General features: G+C 41.8%; 1 long non-coding RNA gene across 1 annotated transcript; it reads left to right on the top strand.

The window, feature by feature from the left end:
- The first annotated feature begins 33 nt into the window (after positions 1-33).
- LOC112671017 (uncharacterized) lies at positions 34-11,435 on the top strand. The gene is made up of 4 exons (XR_003143320.2): positions 34-223; positions 691-814; positions 1,905-2,397; positions 8,646-11,435. It is a non-coding gene; the product is annotated as an uncharacterized LOC112671017 (long non-coding RNA).
- The last annotated feature ends 3,704 nt before the right edge of the window (positions 11,436-15,139 follow it).

Raw genomic sequence — 15,139 nt, 5'->3', positions numbered from 1 at the left:
ACGGATTTAGAACTCTGGTAACCAGGAAGCTGAGTTGAACAATGTCTGTCTTTCCAGCTCACTTAACTGGAGCCTGTCAAGAGAACAAGATGTTCTGTTGCTGTTGCCCTACTTTCAGTGATTCTGGGTTTAGAGAGTCTAGACAGAGATGTTCATGTCGCTAAGGACGTCAGCTCGGCCCTCTTCGCCAAAGCTTCTGGTTATGTGCCGGAGACCTCAACAGGTACCACAGGGCACCTGGGGGAAGCCACTGGAGAGCAGCCCACACTGTAATCTCAGCAGAGGAGGCTTGCACCACTTTCACCCTCATTGGGTGTGTGTCCGTTTGTGTATGTGTAAGAGGGTGTGTTAGTGTGAGACTGTGTGTGTGTGTGTGGAGAGGGGACAGAGGAGAGGAACATGCCCTTCCTGGGTAGAAACCAGCTGCCACGGTTTGGAAGCCTGACACATCTTTGGTGTTCAGACGCCAGGTCATAGCAGGCAAGATGAGAAGGTGAGTGTTGAGGGCCAAGCTCAACTTCAAGTATGTAAGTCATGAGCACAAGAGTCTCTTTCATCCGGCTTCTCCTTGCCAGATGGCCCTTCGGCTGCCCCTGTGATGTGAAGTGAAGAACACGATTTCTAAAGGGGTTGTCCCCTTGTTGTGTTGTGGAGGGAGTACCCTAAAGTCTCTTGGCCCTGTACATACAGGGCACTGTATTTGCAGAGCTGCACCCAGGAGAACTTGGAGGAGATGTTTTGTGGCTTCAACTCTTCTAACTCCCTAGACAATGATAGGGTGCACCAGGCAAACAAGGAGCAGTGCTGTTCTGAGGTGAGAATGGGAAGAGGGTTCTCCACAGAGAGATGGCCTCCACACAAACATGGAGAGAAACCTGGGGCCCTCCTGTAGTGTTTCCACACGAGTGCCGCACAGGCCCAAACGCAAAGAGACCTGAACAGTGTCTGAGGTGATAAGACACTGTTCCCCTAGGTTGGAATGGTGCAGAATAGATTTCATGCTTTTGAGGAGTGGGGGTGGTGTGTTTTTTTCACTGAGAGCAATGAGTGTCTTTGCGTTTCACTACCATTTTCCTTATTTCACCCACGCACCCCAGGTATCCTGTGTAGAACACAGCTCCACTGTCTTTGCACAACATCTGCAGGCCTCACAAAAGATCACACTAATGAGGGTGATTTAAGACAAAAGGAAGGGTGGGATGAAGCCATTTTCTATGTTTATCTCTAAGGTGTCATGTGGCAGAACACATCAGATCATTGTAGGCCCAACGGGTCATGAGCTATGTCCTTAGAGGTCCTCTTAGTACTCCATCAATGGGGCCGTCTGCTACAGTGCTTCAGCCATTCAAGGCCCATGGCACTTGACATGATGCCATTCTCTTGCCATGTCTCCTGTGCTGCATGGAGCACCTTGTGTGTCCCCACAGACTGTTTAAGTTGCTTGATCTGCCATTACCTGGAAGCCCAGTTTGGGTGGAAGCCCTCTGATGCCTCCTCACCCAAGTAGCTGGCTCTGTCTTTTGTGTAGAGATCTACACAGGAAATCTTGGATGAGTTTCTCCAAGGGTTCAATTACTCCATCTCCCCCCGAGAAGCATAGGTGCATCAGGCCACCGACTACAAGCATGGCCGGTCTGGGCTGAGAACAAGTCCCATTCATGGTGAAAGTCGGGACCCACAGATGATCAGGGCAAGCCAAGAGCCCAGACTAGAAACAACTGGCTCCCCTGGGGCCTGCCGAAGAAGGTGCTCTCCCCTGATCCTTCCTCCCTAGGTCAGGAACAGACCAAGGTACATCAGCTTAGGGGAAATGCCATGCAGGCCATGCTTTGGTCTCTTCTCTGGCCCAATATGTGGGATCTTGGCAGGATTTGAGGTGTTAACCCTCTGTCTTCTATCTGCAGTTGGATGATTACGGGTGACTCCATGGAATACTGGTCTTCCTAAAAGATATGAGTTGAGAGAAATGCGGGTGTTGCTCAGCTACTGGAATGTGTTGAAGTTGCCAATGCTCTGCCCTGCGTCCCAACCAACCAATGGTATTTTGAAGCCTAGAACCTTTCTCTGTGTGGGCCCTGAAGTCCTTTGTCCTGCAAAACTTCCCGAGGTGATGCGTGTCTCTGGGCTGAGCGCCAGTCCCTGTTCTTCCCAGTGGCCCGTGGTTTGGAAGCTGACTACAGTGCCCCTCCTTGTGTCTCTGGTGTGGAAAGGAATCATCCACCCTGACCCCGGGTGAGGCCTGGATCAGGCGGACGCTCCGGGAAGGCAGAATGGATACTTTTGTACAGTCCTGCTGCGATCCTTCCAAGAGAGGAGCCTCTCAGAATATGCAGTCGTTTTCTGTGTCTACCAGGTGTTCAGCACAGCCCAAAGGGTCCTGGGCCAGCAGCTCCACAGGTGAGTGACCACCATATACACAGCACAGGGCCCGAGGCTCGTGAAGAGGGAGAGTTTGACTTCTTTGCCCATTTGAATGCCTTTTATGTCTTTTTGTTGTCTGATTGCTGAGGCTGGGACTTCTAGTACTATATTGAGTAGCAGTGGTGAGATTGGACATCCCTGTCTTGTTCCTGATCTTAGGGGAAAGGCTCCCGGTGCTTCCCCATTGATAATATTGGCTGTGGGCTTTTCATAGATCGTTTTTAACATGTTGAGGAAAGTTCTGTCTATTCTTACACTCTGCAGAGTTTTGATCAGAAATGCATGCTGTATTTTGTCAAATGCTTTCTCTGCATCTAATGAGAGGATCATATTTTCTTGTTTTTTTCTCTTCTTGATATTATCAATCACATTAATTGCTTTATGAGTGTTGAACCAGCCTTGCATCCTGTGGATAAATCCTACTTGATCATGGTGAACAATCTTCTTAAGGTATTGTTGGATTCTATTGGCTAGTATCTTGTTGAGAATTTTTGCATCCATGTTTATCAGGGATATTGGTCTATATTCTCCTTTTTGGTGGGGTCTTTGGTTTTGGAATTAAGGTGATGCTGGCCTCATAGAACGAATTTGGAAGGACTCCATCTCTTTCTATCTTTCCAAACAGCTTTAGTAGAAGAGGTATGGTTTCTTCTTTAAATGTTTGATAGAATTCCCATGGGAAGCCATCTGGCCCTGGAGTTTTAAGTCTTGGGAGGTTTTGGATGACTGCTTCAATTTCCTCCCTGGTTATTGGCCTGTTAAGGTTTTCTATGTCTTCCTGTTCCAGTTTTGGTAGTTTGTGGCTTTCCAGGAATGCGTCCATTTCTTCTAGATTGCCTAATTTATTGGTTCATAATATGTTTTTAAAATCGTTTGTATTTCCTTGGTGTTGGTAGTGATCTCTCCTTTCTCATTCATGATTTTATTATTTGAGTCTTCTCTCTCTTCTTTTTAATAAGGCTGGCTAATGGTTTATCTTTTTTTTTTAATCTTATTAATTCTATCAAAGAACCAACTCCCTGGTTTTGTTGATCTGTTCCACAGTTCTGCTCTCTATTTCATTGAATTCTGCTCAAATCTTATTAACTCTCTGATTCTGCTGGGCGTAGGATCTATTTGCTGTTTTTTTCTCTAGCTCCTTTAGGTGTAAGGTTAGCTTTTGTATTTGAGTTCTTTCCAATTTTTGGATGGATGTTTGTATTGCGATGTATTTCCCCCTCAGGACTGTATCACAAAGATTTTGAATGGTTGTATCTTCATTCTCATTAGTTTTCATGAAACTTTTTAATTCTTCCTTAATTTCCTGGTTGACCCTTTCATCTTTTAGCAGGATGGTCCTTAACCTCCATGTGTTTGAAGTCCTTCCAAACTTCTTGTTGTGATTTAGTTCTAATTTCAAGGCATTATGGTCTGAGAATACACAGGGGACGGTCCCAATATTTTGGTATCGGTTCAGACCCGATTTGTGACCCAGTATGTGGTCTATTCTGGAGGCTGTTCCATATGCACTTGAGAAGAATGTGTATTCAGTTGAGTTTGGATGTAAAGTTCCATAGATATCTGTGAAATCCATCTGGTCCAGTGTATCATTTAAAGCTCTCTTTTCTTTGGAGATGTTGGTTTAGAAGACCTATCAAGTGTAGAAAGCGCTAGATTGAAGTCACCAAGTATAAGTATATTATTATCTAAGTATGTCTTAATTTTGGTTATTAATTGATATATTTGGCAGCTCCCACATTCTGGGCATATATATTGATGATTGTTAAGTCCTCTTGTTGGATTGATCCTTTAAGTATGAGATAGTGTCCCTCTTCATCTCTCACTACAGTCATCGGGTAAATTTTAGTTTATCTGATATTAGGATGGCTACCCCTGCTTTCTTTGGAGGACCATTTGAATGGTAAATGGTTCTCCAACCTTTTTTTTTTTTTTTCAGGCTGTAGGTGTCCTCTCTAAAATGAGTCTCTTGTAGACAGCAAATAGATGGGTCCTGCTTTCTTATCCAGTCTGACACCCTGCGCCTTTTGATGGGGTCATTAAGCCCATTCACATTCAGAGTTACTATTGAAAGATATGAGTTTAGGGTCATCGTGATACCAATTCAGTCCCTGTTTATGTGGATTGTTCCACTGGACTTCTTCTTAAAGGGGAATTTTAAGAGTCCCCCTTAAAATTTCTTGCAGAGCTGGTTTGGAGGTCACATATTCTTTCAGTTCCTGCCTATCTTGGAAGCTCTTTATCTCTCCTTCTATTCTGAATGAAAGCCTTGCTGGATAAAGTATTCTTGGCTGCATGTTCTTCTCATTTAGGACCCTGAATATATCCTGCCAGCCCTTTCTGGCCTGCCAGGTCTCTGTGGAGAGGTCTGCTGTTAATCTAATATTTCTCCCTATAAAATTTAGAGATTTCTTGTCTCTTGCTGCTTTAATGACCTCTTTATCTTTGGAATTTGCAAGCTTACCTATTAAATGCAGAGGATTTGAGCGGTTTTTATTGATTTTAGGGGAGGGGGAATCTCTCTATTTCCTGGATATGAATGCCTGTTTCCCTTCCCATGTTAGGAAAGTTTTCAGCTATGATTTGTTCAAATACATATTCTGGCCCTCTGTCTCTTTCGGCGCCCTCAGGAACCCCAATTAAACGTAGATTTTTCTTCCTCAGGCTGTCATTTATTTCCCTTAATCTATCCTCATGATTTTTTAATTGTCTCTCTTTTCCTCTGTTTCCCTCTTTGCCATCAACTTGTCTTCTACGTCACTCACTCGTTCTTCCACCTCGTTAACCCTCGCGGTTAGCACTTCTAGTTTGGATTGCATCTCATTCAATTGATTTTTAATTTCTGCCTGATTAGATCTAAATTCTGCAGTCATGAAGTCTCTTGAGTCCTTTATGCTTTCTTCTAGAGCCAGCAGTAACTTTATAATAGTGCTTCTGAATTGGCTTTCTGACATTGAATTGTAATCCAAATTTTGTTACTCTGTGGGAGTGATGACTGTTTCTGGTTCTTTCTTTTGAGGTGAAGTTTTCCTTCTAGTCATTTTGCTCAGTGCAGAGTGGTGAAAAACAAGTTGTATTGGGAAAAGCAGAAAAAGAAGAGAAAGAAGAAAAGAAAAAGAAAAAAGAGAAGGAAAGAAAAAGGGGGAAGCAAACAGAAAACAAAAAACAAGGGGGAGTGACCTCTGATTTTGTATACTGTAAATCCCTCGACTTCCCCTTGAACTTTCTAGTGCCGCTTGGTCAATAACTTGCTTTTCCCTTGACCTTCTAGCTGATCTTCTGGGGGAGGAGCCTGCTCTGCTGATTCTTAGGTGTTAGCACTTTGGGGAGCTGGTTAGCCTCCTGCCTTGTGCAGGTCTCAGTGAAAGTTGTTTAACCTGTTTATCCCGTGAGGCCACTGTGAAGCTCAGTGGGAGTTGTTTATCCTGTGAGGCCCCAGGAGGTAAAACAACAGTAGCAGCGACCAGCTCTCCTGCCCTGGAGTCACCTCCTGCAGGAACTATGGAGCTCTCAGTCCACAGGGGCCTAGGTGCTCCGGGGGCGGGCCGCTGATCTGTTCAGCTCGGGGCAGAAGCATCCTTGCTGTCCTGTGCCCTCCCGGCCTCTGCCTGTCCTGGAGGGGTTCGCTGGATCTTGGGCTGTGTCCCCAGTGCCCTGTGCTCCCGGACCTGTGCTGTTGGAATCGCGGTCCCAGCTGCACAGCTCCCTCTGCCCAGAGCCTCTGCCCGAGCTGCCCCCGAGCTGCCCCCGAGCTGCCCCCGGGTCCAGCCGTGCAGGCGCTGCAGCCCTTCAGGGAGCTCGGCGCACTCTCCCCGGGGCGCAGGTGTCTGTTACTGTCCCAGGGAGCCTGAGGGCATCCCCACCCTCCTGGCATCCTGCTCCAACTCCCTGCGAGCACCTTTCCATCCAAGAGGATTGTTGAAGCTCCTGCTTCTCCGGGCCGGGGCTTTCCTGTACTAGGTGCACTGGCTGAGGCCTTAGCCTGGCTCCTCGCAGGGCCCCTCCCCTTTGGATGCCTTTTGTTTCTTTATTTCTTTTTTCCTGTCTTCCTACCTTGATAGAAGCGTGAACTCTTCTCACTGTAGCATTCCAGCTGTTCTCTCTTTAAATCTCAGGCTGAATTCGTAGGTTCTCAGGATGATTTGAAGGTTATCTAGGTAATTTGGTGGGGACAGGTGACTTGGGGACCCTACTCTTCTGCCATCTTTCCCCACCTCTATAATGTCTTCCTGACCTTTCTTTTGGGGCAAATTCCTCCATTGTGTCAACTTGGCTAAGTTTTTATCTTTTGTATGTTATTAAGGGTTGTTCTGTTTCTTGCACCTCGGAGTAGTAGTAAATTTTTAAAAAGTCATACAGTGTCCAGGGCCTGGAACATAAGAAAGTGTTTTTGGTGTATGCTGTGTGAATTCTGCTGTTGGGTTTTGACAGCTCTTTCCCACACATCCATCCTCTGTAGAGTTCCTCCTTCGTGGCAGTGTGGAGTTTTGGGGCCTTTATTGAGGTGTGGTTTGATTTGTTTGTTAACAAATGCCTGGAATAAAAGGAAAGAAATAAAAAGAAAAAAAGGAAGTGGGTGGGAGAAGCCTACTCCAAAAAGAAAGGAAAGGGAACCAACACAACACAAAAACAATAAAAAAACTATAGTCTGATTTCAAAGAAAAAGAAAAAAAAAGATTTCTTAGTCAAAAAATAAAAATAATAAAAGAGAAGAGAGAAAAGGAAATGTAAAAACAAACAAACAGAAAACTGTAAGCCCAATTCCAAAGGAAAAAGAATAAAAAGAGTAAGACAAATGAAAAAAAAAATGCCACCAGGTGCTATTTCTTCCAGAACTGAAGGGGATACTATGGGGCACTGTATTCTCAGTAAACTTGTTTCAGGTAGAGTTCTGTCTGTGTGCTCTTCTGGGGGAAAGGATAGCTGAGTTGGTTATGAGTCACCTGTCCCAGTAAAGAAAAACAGTTGCTTAGCACCAAGGTGCAGGATTTGATGTCAATGGCTTCCACCCCTATTGGGGGCCACTGTGTCGCCCTCTGATGTCCAGCAGTGTTTTCAGCCTGGGTAAAATGGTGACACCCCCTCTGTTCAGGAAGCCCTCACGGAAGCCAGGGCCATCAGGGAGCCAGTGCCAGGTATCTTGCATTTATGTCTGGTGAGGCTGGGATTCAAAGCTCCAATTCATAAAGGAGCCACCACCACTTGGATGTGCTTCCTCCTCTGCATTAGAGGCTCCATGCACTCTGACTATGTTCTTTGTCACAGAAAACCAGTCTTCTGTCCTTGAAGTGGGCATGTTCTATGCTGTGGCACCTCAAATAGCAGTAACCAGGTTATCCCCTCTCTGCACAGGACTCTGTCCCTTGCAGATTAAAGGGACAGATGCCTACAGTGTCTTTTGTCCTTGGAGACAGTATATATCCTCTTCCCTATGTAATCCAGAAAAGGGAACAATCTCTCCCAGTGTGACCCTTGAGAACCCTACACCACTTTGTGCCTGCTCCCCATCCAAAATCTTCACCTTCTCACCAGGAGCACTCACTACAGCTCCATTCTGGGGAAAGTATCACACTTCCCAAAGGTCAGAGTTTGAGCTATGATCACTGTAAAAAACCTGTGCCACTCAGCTCCCCAACTCCCCAGTCTGTGGTACAATAGGTTTTCTTTTTTTGTGAACCCTACATCTCCTCTCTCAACCTCTCTTTCTCTTAACTTTCCCTATGCAAAGGGTTCCCTCCCCTGTGCAGCAAGGCAGCTCTCTCTCCTAACTCACTTCCACACACCTCCACCTGCCACATTGTCTCCCTCCAACCATGGAAACCCTTCTTCCAATACTCAGATCCATTTCCTGGGTATTTCAAGTGATCCATACAGCTGTGTTTCAGGGATGAGGAAAGCCCAGGTCCCCCTCCTTCTCTGCCATCCTAGCTCCAACCCACCCCAGGTGTTTTTCAAACTGCTGCTTCTCTGCAGGGCTGATTGTTGTGCTTTTTTTAAGGACAGGGGTTCAGCTATCTATTGCCCTCCAGGTCCACCAATGAGCCACTGATTTTTAAAATTCCAGGCTTTGAGTCCCTCTGTTTGTAAGAAATCATGAAATTCAGCCTCTCTGGTTTTCTGACATCTTTTTTTTAAATTAAAAAAAATCCTAGAGAAAGCTTTTGTTTTGTTTTTCTTGCACTCATTTTCTTTTTTTTTTTAAGATTTTATTTATTTATTCATGATAGCCACACAGAGAGAGACAGAGAGGCAGAGACACAGGCAGAGGGAGAAGCAGGCTCCATGCAGGGAGCCCGACGTGGGATTCGATCCCGGGTCTCCAGGATCGCGCCCCGGGCCAAAGGCAGGCGCCAAACCGCTGTGCCACCCAGGGATCCCTGCACTCATTTTCAATCAAGGAGGCAAGTGTCCACATTTATCTTTCTTTTGTGAAGATTTATATTTCTTATTCGAGTTTTGAGAGAGATGGTTTTTCCTGGTTCAGGCTCAATATATCTACAAGCAACACAAATTATCCACTGTGTATGAACACTGAACTGCTTTGTTACTTAATTGTATAAAGTCCAGAAAAATCCAAAACATGGGCCGACACTTCCACTTACCTATGATGATCTGTTTCAGAATTTGTTCACTCTTTTTACCTTTGTAGACATTGTAGATTTTACTTACTTTTCCACCAGTTCAACCACTCATCCTTTCATTTTCTTTTAAAATTTGTTTCAGAACTTTTAGAATTCTTTTACCAGGAAGATCTTTGAAGGATCTGAGTGCCATCTATTAGGAAATGAAGGCTCTTCTTTATGTTCTCAAGGCTTGATTTTTATTACTGTTTTTTTTGTTTTGTTTTGTTTTGTTTTTTACTATAACTGTATATATTGCCATTTATTTTACTGGACAATATATTAAATTTCTGTGGATACTGTAACAAATTATGACAAAATAAATGGCCAAAACAAATGAAAACTAATTCTTTCACAATTTTGGAATCCTAAAATCTGAAATCAGTTTCACTGGGCCAAAATCAAAGTGCTGGCAGAGCTAGGCCTCCTCCAGAGGCACTAGGGGAGGCTCCATTCCTTACCTCGACCTACTTCTGGAGGCTGCTGGCTTTCTTTGATTTGTGGTCTCATTACCCAATCTCTGCCTCTCTGTTTACATTGACTTCTCTTCTGTCTGTGTGAAATATCTCTCTCTCTTTTAATAAGGAAACTTGTAGTTATTTTTAAATGCTACATGGATAATCTAAGATAATCTCTTCATTTTAAGATCTTTAACTTTTTTATTTAAAGATTTTATTTATTTATTCATGAGAGACAGAGAGAGAGAGAGAGAGAGAGGCAGAGACACAGGCAGAGAGAGAAGCAGGCTTCATGCAGGAAGCCCGATGTGAGACTTGATCCCAGAACCCTGAGATTATGCCCTGAGCCAAAGGCAGACGCTCAACCACTGAGCCACCTAGGTATCCAAAATCTTTAATTTAATCATAGCCAACAAACTTGTTTTTGGAAATTGGGTAACATTTGCAGGTACCAGGGATTAGATCTCATTATTTTAGAGGACATCTATCAGTCTACCACTTTCAGCTACGTTATCATCACTATCTCCTTACCAGGGGCAGATTTATTATTATCATTATTCTAGTTACTTATATTTCTGGGTATACTAAGATGGAGTTAATTAATTTGGTGGCTAATATCATGGACAGATGTAAAGTTTAAAGTTCTTATGATCATTTTTTTCAGAAGTCAGTTGTTTAAAAATAATATATCCTGATTCATAGCATCAAATTTATTTTATGTGATAAATCAAGTTTGTTTCTTTACTTTTATATTCTATATTGTGATAGTTATATTGACAAATTATACTATGTATTGACTACCACTAAGTGTATCACAGTACAAATATCATCTCATTAAAGCTAAAATAACCCCATAATAGAAAATTTCTCTTATCTACCTATAGCCAAGTAGGAAATAAGTGCTGGAATGATCAATTAACTTGACTATTACAGTATAGCTAAGTGGTTTGGAGCTGGGATTGAAAATGAAGATTTTCAGAGAATCTATTCATGGCAGTCATATTGATTCATATTCTCTTGTAAACTAAAAGCAAAAATGAATTAATGGGACTTCATCAAGTTAAGAAGCTTCTGCACAGCAAAAGAAACAGTCAACAAAACTAAAAGACAACCTACAGAATGGGAGAAGATACTTGCAAATGACCTATCAGATAAAGGGCTAGTATCCAAGATCTGTAAAGAACTTATTCAACTCAACAGCAAAGAAACAAACAACCCAATCATGAAATGGGCAAAAGACATGAAGAGAAATCTCACAGAGGAAGACATAGACATGGCCAACAAGCACATGAGAAAATGCTCCACATCACCTGCCATCAGGGAAATACAAATCAAAACCACAATGAGATCCCACCTCACACCAGTGAGAATGGGGAAAAATAACAAGACAGGAAGCAACAAATGTTGGAGAGGATGCGGAGAAAGAGGAACCCTCTTACACTGTTGGTGAGAATGTGAACTGGCGCAGCCGCTCTGAAAAACTGTGTGGAGGTTCCTCAAAGAGTAAAAAATAGATCTGACCTATGACCCAGCAATTGCACTGCTGGGGATTTACTCCAAAGATACAGATGCAATGAAACGCCGGGACACCTGCACCCTGATGTTTATAGCAGCAATGTCCACAATAGCCAAACTGTGGAAGGAGCCTCGGTGTCCATCGAAAGATGAATGCATAAAGAAAATGTGGTTTATGTATACAATGGAATATCCTCAGCCATCAGAAATGACAAATACCCACCATTTGTTTCGACGTGGATGCAACTGGAGGGTATTATGCTGAGTGAAATAAGTCAATCAGAGGAGGACAAACATTATATGGTCTCATTAATTTGAGGAATATAAAACATAGTGAAAGGGAATAAAAGGGAAAGGAGAAAAAAATAGTGGGAGATATCAGAAAGGGAGACAGAACATGAAAGACTCCTAACTCTGGGAAAAGAACTAGGGGTGGTGGAAGGGGAGGTGGGCGGGGGTGGGGGTGAGTGGGTGGCAGGCACTGAGGTGGGCACTTGACAGGATGAGCACTGGGTGTTATTCTGTATGTTGGCAAATTGAACACCAATAAAAAATAAATTTATTTTAAAAAAAAGATACGACAAATACCCACCATTTGCTTCGACATGGATGGAACTGGAGGGTATTGTGCTGAGTGAAGTAAGTCAGTCAGAGAAGGACAAACATTATATGGTCTCATTAATTTGGGGAATATAAAAAATAAAAAATAGTGAAAGGGAATAAAGGGGAAAGGAGAACAATGAGTAGGGAAATATCAGAAAGGGAGACAGAACATGAGAGACTCCTAACTCTGGGAAATGAAGAAGGGTTGATGGAAGGGGAGGTGGGCGGGGGGAGGGGGTGACTGAGTGATGGGCACTAAGGGGGGCACTTGGCGGGATGATCACTGGGTGTTATGCTATATGTTGGCAAATCAAATTCCAATAAAAAAAGAAAACAATGTATGTTGGTAAAATGAACACCAATAAAAAATAAATTTATTTAAAAAGTAAATAAATAAAAAGAAAACTAACAGCTATTTGTGGCTTTTATTTATTACAGTTTCACAAATTCTAAATAGATTATGTGAAATTTGACAAATGTATCACTATGGAAAAAGTCAGGAAGTTGTCACAAGATTAGAGGGAACTCCTTTCTAGGTGTATCTGTAGCTCATGAATTATAGAAAAAGAAGATAAAACCAAAACCAAAACCAAACCAAAACAAAACAAAACAAAAACCACACCAAACCAAATTAATATGTTAAGGACATAGTTTATTTCTTTTAATAAAAGAAATCAATATTGGAGTTTATCTGCAAATTTTATCTATATTTGCTAGATTATTGAGATAGAATTTAACTACAAAAAAGATCACCTTTTGGGGGGGATATATTTTGATGAACTCTGAAAAATATATAGTCATGCAACCACCACTGCAATCAAGATATAAAATATATCCATTGTAAAATGTTTTCTCATGACACTTTTATGGTAATTCACTTCTATTAGCCTCTAAAACTTTGATTAGATTTCTACCCTTATAGTTCAGTGTTTCTCTGAATTATAGAAATAGAATCATAGAGTATATAGATATTGCATTTGGCTTCTTTCACTTAGCACAATATTTCTAAGATTCAATCATTTTTAAAAATTGTTTTATTTATTCATGAGAGACAAAGACAGAGAGAAAGAGAGAGGGAGAGGGAGAGAGAGAGGCAGAGACACAGGCAGAGGGAGAAGCAGGCCCAATGCAAGGGGCCCGATGTGGGACTCGATCCCAGGACTCCAGGATCATGCCCCGGATTGAAGGCAGGGGCTAAATTGCTGAGCCACCCATGGATCCCCTCAATCATTTTTTTTATATCTAATTCATTGCATTATATACATATGCCGTAATTTGTTAAACTATTTACAAGATGTTGGATATTGGATCATTTCTAGTTTTGGGTATTAACATAAAATGTATTTTACAGGTAAAATCAGTTTACTTGAAGGATCAAAATAATTTCATCAGACATCCATCTGAAGCCTCAACTTATTAATCTGATAAAATATTATGCTTGTTACTTGTAAATATAACTCACTAGTAGGTGTCAGAGTGTAAGATGGTTTACATTAATGTCTGAAATTGCATCTTTGCTAATTGGAAGCAAGGTAGTGTCTTGGGCTTGTATAAACCAGTTTGGGATTTTTCAGTGTTGCCCCAAGACAGTGAACTGATGATGGTCCTGTTAAATAGTTCATCAATTATTCTAAGTCACTTGTGATACTCCTCTGGGATACTTTTACTTCAGCTTTTATTTAAAGTGGATTACAGTGGTGTCTTTTATTGCCAGTCATTAGTACTTTTGGACCTTTGATCCCCAAAGATTAGGTTTTCTTTTCCTTTGTTTTATTTCAGTAGAACCTCTGGGTCTGTAGTAAGTAGAATGTGATAAAACTGCAGCATTTCATAAGTGTACAGGGACCAATATGGAATTTCTCTTGGAACAGCTGCTTATCTTTCATCAGATAATGTCCCGAGTCTTTTTCAGTTGCCGTATTTCATTTTATTTTAAAGTATAACTACTCATTTTGAGGTTTTGAATGACAGCAATTATAAAAACAAGCTTTCACAAAATGCAACTTATCTGGAATAGAAGATGGATGTCCATTAAAATTATTAATACTTGAGTTCTGAACTTCAAAGTGAGTATGGATTTGAGGGAATTTGGAAATTCTTTACATAAGGACTGTATATACATGGTCCTTCCCACAAAAATCATTCATAGTATCCAGCTCAGAAAATAAAATATGATGATAAAAGACTAAAATCATAATTAATTATGTCAACATACATCTCTGCCATGCACACTTAAGGGAACACTAGATCCAATAGGTTCAAGGAGGTAAGGCAACTATAATTTTAACTTGACTTCAAAATCAGAAGTTATATCAAAGGCACAAGTCCAATTCAGGGAGTTGAATTTGAGTTCTCAATTTTTAACGTTTATAATGTTTTTAATGGTACAGTCATTTGTTGGCTGTATATTAACAGATAGTGTAAACTGTTTTATTCATATACAGTTGCATCTAAATTTCATTTTTCTCTGATTCTCTGTATGAATTAAGTATTGCCCTTGGTTAAGTGATATGGAAAAAATGCTGAGCAACTGTTCTCTCAAATGGAATAACATAGCTCTAGAACAGTCTGATAGATCCACGCAGTAACCAAAATTGTATGAGTAACTCCTAGAGCATACTTTTTCTTTTTCTTTTCTTTTCTTTATTTTATCTTTTAAATAAATTTATTTTTTATTGGTGTTCAATTTACCAACATACAGAATAACACCCAGTGCTCATCCGTCAAGTGCCCCCCTCAGTGCCCATCACCCATTCACCCCCACCCCCCTGCCCTCCTCCCCTTCCACCACCCCTAGTTTGTTTCCCAGAGTTAGGAGTCTTTATGTTGTGTCTCCCTCTCTGATATTTCCCACACATTTCTTCTCCCTTCCCTTATATTCCCTTTCACTATTATTTATATTCCCCAAATGAATGAGAACATATAATGTTTGTCCTTCTCTGATTGACTTACTTCACTCAGCATAATACCCTCCAGTTCCAACCACATCAAAGCAAATGGTGGGTATTTGTCATTTCTAATGGCTGAGTAATATTCCATTGTATACATAAACCACATCTTCTTTATCCGTTCATCTTTCGATGGACACCGAGACTCCTTCCACAGTTTGGCTACTGTGGACATTGCTGCTAGAAACATTGGGGTGCAGGTGTCCTGGCGTTTCATTGCATCTGAATCTTTGGGGTAAATCCCCAACAGTGCAATTGCTGGGTGGTAGGGCAGGTCTATTTTTAACTCTTTGAGGAACCTCCACACAGTTTTCCAGAGTGGCTGCACAGTTCACATTCCCACCAATAGTGTAAGAGGGTTCCTTTTTCTCCGCATCCTCTCCAACATTGTGGAGAGGATGTTAATTTTCCCCATTCTCACTGGTGTGAGGTGGTATCTCACCGTGGTTTTCATTTGTATTTCCCTGATGGCAAGTGATGCAGAGCATTTTCTCATGTGCATGTTGGCCATGTCTATGTCTTTCTCTGTGAGATTTCTCTTCATGTCTTTTGCCCATTTCAAGTCAGAAATAGAGCA

The sequence above is a fragment of the Canis lupus genome, chromosome 5 (assembly GCF_003254725.2).
Source record: "Canis lupus dingo isolate Sandy chromosome 5, ASM325472v2, whole genome shotgun sequence".
NCBI classification, from domain to species: domain Eukaryota; kingdom Metazoa; phylum Chordata; class Mammalia; order Carnivora; family Canidae; genus Canis; species Canis lupus.
Note: the sequence above shows the minus strand (reverse complement) of the source record. Positions and strands in the feature narration are given on the sequence as shown.